At 28.3% G+C, this 8407-nt stretch overlaps 1 pseudogene; it reads left to right on the top strand.

Moving 5' to 3' along the window:
- The first annotated feature begins 2787 nt into the window (after positions 1-2787).
- LOC101260746 (cytochrome P450 87A3-like) lies at positions 2788-7693 on the top strand (annotated as a pseudogene).
- The last annotated feature ends 714 nt before the right edge of the window (positions 7694-8407 follow it).

Raw genomic sequence — 8407 nt, 5'->3', positions numbered from 1 at the left:
CCTAATATTATAGACTCAATTTGTATTTTATGCTTTCCTTCCCATTTATATCGCACAATAAAATTTAAAAAATTAATTTTATTTTATTTTCTTTAAAAAATTATATTTAAAATTTTGTTTTCTATCCTAATTTATGTGTTTTTAATAAAATTTAAAGTATGTATTTATGAAAATATTAGTTGATTTGTTTGTCTAAAAGAGAAAAGGTACCATTATAAAATACCGACAAATAAAAGTCTTTAAAGAACAAAAGCTTATCAAATGTCAAAAATATCCTTATTATATAAGCAGACATATTGACGAACTATTAGGTCTAGAATGAGATGTAGTTTTTAAAAAGAATACTCTTTTTAAAGTGAAAAATAATCAATTATATAAATTTTTTGGTTATTTTTTAATTTTGTCTGTCTCAAAAAAAATATATTTTTATATTAAAAATATTGAACTTTAAACTTCTTAATTTTATTCTTGAATAATTATAGTCATTGTAGACATGTACATTTTCACCCTCTTAAAAGTGTTTATAACTTGTTAGCGTTTTCTTTAAAGTCCAATTTTGGAATGTTTCGTTTCATTTTTTAGCAGATTTTAGTTTTTAAAAAATTGAAAACCACAAAATAGTTATATTTTCAACTTGCTAGAAAAACAGAAAAATTATAAAAAGTTTATTCTTTTGAAAATTCCTTTTATATATTTAAAATTTATTTAGTATTATAAATTGTTGGTTACTTTTAAGAAAAAAAAATATACGTATGGCCATAAAATGTTGTCTCATAATAAATTTATCTCAATCTCTATCAAAAACAAAAAGAAGAGATTATTGTATTTTTTTTTTCTTTACAAAAATTTTAATCATGTCCTAATTCGTATGGACATCTTGATAAAAAAAAATACTCAAAAATAAATATCGCACTGAATCTTAGACCTAATCGATAAAAAAAATATCTATATTTTTAGGTGTAGTGTCATCGCAAAATTTTATTTTGATGTTTCATTCCTGACAAAGTTGTAGACGTATAAGCTTGTGTAATAAACTTTCTAGCTCCCTTTTTTGAATTCAAGTAAATAAGACCGTATTGTTTTTTTCTTTTGATCATATCAAGATAATTGACTAAGATGATGACATTTACACTAAATCGAAAAGATAAACATCTACTTCTTGTTTTATTTGAAGAATATTTGCTATATATATGTCCATTTTATAATCTATTACTATCTTTAGATACATTTGAATTTAGCTTTGTTTTTTTGATAAAATTGTAGTTACGCGCCCTGACCTAAATACATCTTTGACGAGTAAGCTTACGCAAGTCAAGATTGTAGTTATGTGTCTTGACCGAGTTTTTTTTTGTTCATTTTTAGTTGTTATATTTTGATTTCGCACACTTATTATGAAAATAATTAACGATATAAGTATTTATTATATTAAATTATTCCCTATTAAATGAAGTCTTAGAAAATGATTTGGAAAATATAAGTATGTAATGGTGAAGGTAAAATATAAAAAGGAATTATTGTCATTTTTTAATATGTCAAAAATGATGAATAAAATGAAAATCTATAATAGAAGTAAGTGAACAAATGGACTACGTTGAAGATGAGATTGGAGCCACTAATAAATGTTCAACATTTAAAAAGCAAATCATACGTAATTAACAATTTTGCATAGTCAGAATCAAAAGTTAGCGATTTTAAATTGGGCAATTTTCACATATAGTAAATAAAAAAATTATATTTGTATGCTATAGCAAAATTTGCATAATTGTGCTCCATCGCAAACATAGAAACTGTATAATTCGTTATACATATACAAATGAAGCGAATTATATAAAACGAAGTGTATAAAACGAGAAAGAGAAATACACTTGGGCAGAGAATTGTATAAACGAAGTGTATAAAACGAATTGTATGATTATAAGTGTATAGAACGATTATATACAATTTGAATTTGTATAAAATGAGAAAGAGAAAGATAAAAGAGACTTGGACAGGGAATATACAATTGAATCGAATTGTATAAAACGAGAAAGAGAGAAATTAGATACAATTTGAATTTGTATAAAACGAGAAAGAGAGAAAGGCAAAAGAAGCTGGGTAGGGGAGTATTTTTATTATATAATTATAAGTATATAGGACAAAAATATATGTACTTACATGTGTATATACAATTTTCTCACGCTTTATGCAAACAGAAACACAATTTATACATTTCGCTTCTGTTTGTATAAGTGAGAAAGGCGAGGGTTGCGAGCGAGATCTGAAAGAGGGGAGAAACGGGAACAAAAATATATGTATTTATACAATTTTCTCTGTTTTATACTAATAGAAACAGTTTTTATACACTTGTGTTTGTATAAAAGGTGAGGAAGCCAGCGAGAGATTGGAGCGAGAATGGGAGAGTGGCAAGCGAGATTTTTGAGAGAGAGGCGACTGGCAAATTTTGGGAAACGTTTGCTATGGAGCACAATTAAATCAAACCCTAGATACTCCATTTATTTTAGGTTATTAGTTTGCTATTATATACTTTTAAATTTCCATTTAAAAAAAGAGAGGCGGGTTCAAACACACAAATCTAGTGAAAAATATTTTTGTGATCTCTTCGAGTCTTATTTGCCACTAAACCGTCAATCAATTTTGTTAAGAGTTCAAAAGTTAACTAAAAAAAGTTATTACGTACGTTCGAACCCACGAACCCCAACTTTTATTCAATTGCCTATTTATAGTCCCCATGATTTCCTAAAATTATAAAATTATAAAATTATAAACATACTCAATATATATTATCAAGAAAATGTTGTCACTTGGTATTTATATTATTGGATCTTTAGTAGTTATAGTTATTTTACATTATTGGAGGAACCTTAAAAGCAATGGAAAACTCCCACCAGGTTCAATGGGTTGGCCATTACTTGGTGAGACTATTCCATTCTTTGCACCAAATACATCATTGGATATTTCTCCTTTTGTGAAGGAGAGGATGCAAAGGTAATTAACCAATTTTAAGTTTTTTACCCTGTGTTCTAATTTGTTTGTCACGCTTTAACTTGACGTAATGTTTAAAAAGGTAAAATGAACTTTTAAATCTTATGGTCTCGAATGTCTTTTAATTTTTTCATCTTAAACATGTCACGTAGAAAGTTGAAGTTAAAGAGCAGTAAAGAATTTTTTTTTTAAAAAATACATTCTTTTAGAAAAATGCGACAAACAAATTGAAAGGAGGAGAGTATTATTATTATTATTATTATTGTCAGAAATTTCTGTAATAATCAATTATCTATATTAATATTTTACTATAATGATCAAATAGAACTAAATATGCGTTTCACATTCAGGGGCGGAACTAGTAAGGACCCAACAGTTTCATTCACACAAAAAATATTCAGTTTATACATGGTTAAAACTATTTATTATATACATGTAGTAGATATTAAACTTTCTTTGACTTCATTACTTCTTCATATATTTTGAAACTCCTGAATGAAAATTCTGACTTACGCTATTATTCACATCCCATTGATCTCTCTGCTTAAAATTCACAATATCTAAATTCTGAATCAGGTATGGACCGATATTTCGGACTAGCTTGGTGGGACATCCAATCATAGTATCCACAGACCCTGATTTTAATTACTTCATCTTCCAACAAGAGGGAAAATTGTTTCAAAGTTGGTATCCACATACTTTTGCTGAGATTATGGGAAGGCAAAATGTTGGATCTTTTCATGGTTTTATGTACAAATACTTAAAAAATATGGTGCTAAATCTTTTTGGCCCTGAAAGTTTGAGAAAAATGCTGCCTGAAGTTGAAAAAACTACAAATAATAACTTGAAGAGATGGTCAAAACAAAAGAGTGTTGAGATGAAGGAAGCAACAGCCAAGGTAAGTAGTCTAAATTCAAGGGTTAATTTCACGTATGGTCACTCAGACTTTCATGTATTTCGTTACGTTAAAATAAATTAATGGAAGACTTCTTTCAAGGAAAATCTTGATTATAAATAGAGCTAATGGTATACAACACATCTAAACTATTGTATTTTTGTGAGTTTCGTATTTTTCGTTTCTTAAGGTACCTAAATTATTACTCCTTTTTGTATCAAAACATACCTTGATGTTGAGTTGACCTTCACGCATATGTTGTTGATTATTTTAAATATTTAACTAACTTAGCACCGATGCATGTTTTAATAATATAAAGGGAGTAATAGTTTATATATATATATATATATATATATATCAAAATATGATATATATCTCATGATTAGATACGACAAAATAATCATCAAAGTTTGACGAAATGAACCCTCTAAATTCCCCATTTAATTAGTTCACAATTTAAGATTTATTATTTATGAGTTTTGATTTTTGATTATTTTTTTTAAAGAAAAAAAAATATGAATTCAAAGCATGATATTTTTTATTTTTTTTTGCAGATGATATTTGATATAACTGGAAAGAAACTTATAAGCTATGATTCTGAAAATTCTACAGAGAATGTGTGTGAAAATTTTGTAGCCTTTGTAAAGGGATTAATTTCTTTCCCTATATATTTTCCTGGAACTGCCTATTATAAGTGCTTACAGGTATTTATAATTTAATAATTTCTATATGCACTACTAATAGCATAATAATGATTGGTAATTATTAATTAATATAATGCATATGTCACCACTATTAAAATCAAAATCTATTAAATATAACAGAAATATTAATAAAAATATTATTCTCCCTAAATTAAATCCTATATAATCACATGTCTTTATAGTAATCAGCGGCGGAGCCAGAATTTTTAATAAGCAGATTCAAAATCTAAAATGTAAACATACGAATTGGTGGAAGGGGGTTCAACATCTCTTATATATACCTAAAAAAAAAATGTAACCATGCATGAATAATAAATATTTTCGGCTGAAAAAGTTCAGATGAGCCTCTAAGTATATGCTGCAACCATTCGCTAAAATATCGTTTCACTATTATAATCAAGTTTTCTTTATATTACGTTATACTCCTGTTCTCTACATTATCATTTCACTATAATATTATCGTTATAACGATGTTTGACTAAATTTATACGAGTCGTGATTGGACTAACTCTAGAAGGTGTTGAATAGGGAAGAAAGAAGACAATGAAGATGCTCAAGAGAATGTTAGAGGAAAGGAAATCACAACCAAGAAAGGAACAAAGTGACTTTTTTGATTATGTATTAGAAGAACTTCAAAGTAAAGACACAATACTCACTGAGGCAATAGCTTTGGATTTGATGTTTGTGTTGCTCTTTGTTAGCTTTGAGACAACCTCTTGGGCTATAACTTTGGCTATTAAATTTCTTCATCAACATCCTCAAGCTTTGAAAGAATTAAAAGTAAGTGAAACTCATCTTCTTGATTGATTGAAAAACATATATGTGTATTTTCAATTTATGTCCGAAATTTTAAAGACACACTCATACTATACTAAGATCCTATTATCCTCTTAACTTTGGCACTATCTTTTGGGCCTAGCGCGTGCTGACAAACACGCGCTAGGCCCAAAAGTCATTTATAAAATAAGTTCATGGGGTAATAGGACCTTAGTATAGTTTAAGAGTATATCTGAAATTTCGGAAATAGATTGGTACGGTACTTACGCATTTTTCCTATTTTTTAAAAAGATTCTATGTATGAATTCAAACAAAAATTTAAACCAGTTAACGCTCACACTCTTAGTCAGAATCATGTCACATAAAGTGGGACAAAGAAAATATTTGTCTGCCTATGAAGCATTAGTTTTTTCTTATGCGACCAATCAAATATTGTATTATTTTATAAAAAAATTTATTCTGAGATTAATTACTCCAAATTAAATACCACAATATATCTAAATACATTTAGGAGGAACATGAGGCAATAATAAGAAGAAGGGAAAATGCATCTTATGGACTTACATGGCAAGAATATAAATCAATGAAGTTCACATTTCAGGTATATTTAATCTATTATTGTAAAGATTTTTTATTTATTTATATTTTATTTAAATATATACTTGAAAATGCAGTTTATCAATGAAACAGTAAGACTAGCAAATATTGCTCCTGCAATTTTCAGGAAAACACTCAAAGAAATCAATTTCAAAGGTATTTTCGTATCATAATATTTCATAAATTATGCTTCATACTTTTTATTTATATTTTATTCTTTATTTTCTTATAATTATTTGATAAAGTTATTTTGGCATAATACATAAATATGCTCTTTTATCTTAACCTCATTTCATTTTTGTGTCATCCAACTTTGAGTGTGCAGTACAAGTAGACATTTAAACTTGTATAAAATTGAACAGATAGTCACAAACGTCCTACATGGTATCCTACATGGAAATTTGTGTTGTGACACGTAGGACTCGTGTGTCTATTTATTCAACTTTATACAAGTTTAAGTGTTTATTTACGCACACTTAAAGTTGGAGGGCATATATATAAGATGAGGTTAAGTTAAAGGGTATATTTTATATATGGCCAAATACATAAACAAATCCCTAAACTTGTTGGGTTTTTTTCCTCAGGTACCTCAACTACGTCATTTTTCAATTGAGTCATTGAACCACCCATAATTTGTTCCTTTAAAACACTGTTGTTTGATTTTGATCAGCTTTTCTATTGTAAATGTCTTCAATTGTGTTCGAATTGTAATAATTTTGATTGGAGGAATGAAGACAAATCGTGTTAGTCTCATTTGTTTTCTAATGTGTTCAAATGACTTAAGTAAAACACAATTATTCTCAAACATTTTCACTATCAATTGGACTAGTGATTTGTGGAACAACATATGTATCATCTATCAATGCCCCTCACAAATCTGGTTCCACATCAGACAACGGTGTTTGTTTAAACGGTATAAATTATGGGGGTTCAATGATTCAATAGGAAAATGACGTAGTTAAGGTACCTGAGAAAAATAAAACCCAACAAGTTTAGAAATCTGCTTATGTATTTGGCCTTTATATATTATGCCAGTTATTTTTCTTGATTAAGTCTTTATATTTAAAAAAATCATTTGTGATGCAGGATATACTATTCCAGCTGGTTGGGCAATTATGGTGTATTCTCAAGCTGTGCACTTAAATCCTACCAAATATGAAGATCCACTTCAATTCAATCCATGGAGATGGAAGGTAGGTCCTTCGTCGAAAAATTATATTATATAATTTCATTTTTTTTTCCCTCAAATTTGTTGAAATTGCTAATAGGGAATAGAGCTAAATGGAGCAACTAGAAATTTTATGGCATTTGGTGGTGGCATAAGATATTGTATTGGAGCAGACTTTGCTAAGGTGCAAATGGCTGTGTTTCTCCATTGCTTTGTCACTAAGTACAAGTAAGTGTTACATAAAAAGTTCAAATCACTTTTTATCGAAAATCTCTGAACTTTAGTCATATGAAGCTTCAAAAATATATTTTATATTCAAATTATTTGAAGTTCATATATAACATAAATTTATACGTAATAGCAAAAATGTCTGAACTTCAATCATATTTTCTTAATTTACTAATTACGCATCAATTATAATTAAGAAAATTATGCTTAAATTAAATTTGGATGTTAAAAAATTGTCAGGTGGGAAACAATCAAAGGAGGAGATATAGTACGATCTCCAGGCTTACAATTTCCAAATGGTTACCATATAAAAATCTATGAAAAATATGACTAAGGTATGTATAAAGGTGAGTTCAGAATTTGAAATTAATGAGTTTTTACAGAAATTTTAAGCTATATCAATATATGATAATAATAATAATAATAATAAAGTTCATATGAGCCAAATGATTCTAAATATTTTGTGTATTTCTTAATTTATATACAGGATCTGAGCAAAAACTATTGGATTCGTGAACTCAAGACTGAATGTATAAACGCCTCGGGGTGTGTGCATATAACACCTTTAGTATAAGTGCATGTTTTCAAGTTATTGTTATGGATGATTTATAGTTTTAGTATGAATAATGTATTTAAAATGAATATGAATGCATTTTGTAGTTCCCTCTGTTAGGACCGTAAATAAGTAGGTGTAAACGCGGAAGCTAGCAAAGCAAACCTCGAAAGACCACGAGTAAGAAGGCAACGAGAAATATACCAAAAGACACAAAGATTTAACGTGGTTCGGTCAATCGACCTACGTCCACAAAGGAGATGAGCAATCCACTATAAACATGAGAGTACAAAATACAGAGGGAAACAACCTCAACCAATTCACTCGGAATACATGAGAGGTTCACAAATTCTCCCTCTAACCAAAACTCTCAAAGCCCTTAAAACTACATTGTGAATGCTAATTAAGTTAGAAGGAACATGCCTCTATTTATAAAGTCCTAAACCTTTTCCTACCAAAAAAAGAATAGTCAATTCAAAACCTTTTCCTAAAAGGAAAACCTA

Source organism: Solanum lycopersicum, chromosome 8 (assembly GCF_036512215.1).
Source record: "Solanum lycopersicum chromosome 8, SLM_r2.1".
Taxonomy (NCBI): Eukaryota; Viridiplantae; Streptophyta; class Magnoliopsida; order Solanales; family Solanaceae; genus Solanum; species Solanum lycopersicum.
Note: the sequence above shows the minus strand (reverse complement) of the source record. Positions and strands in the feature narration are given on the sequence as shown.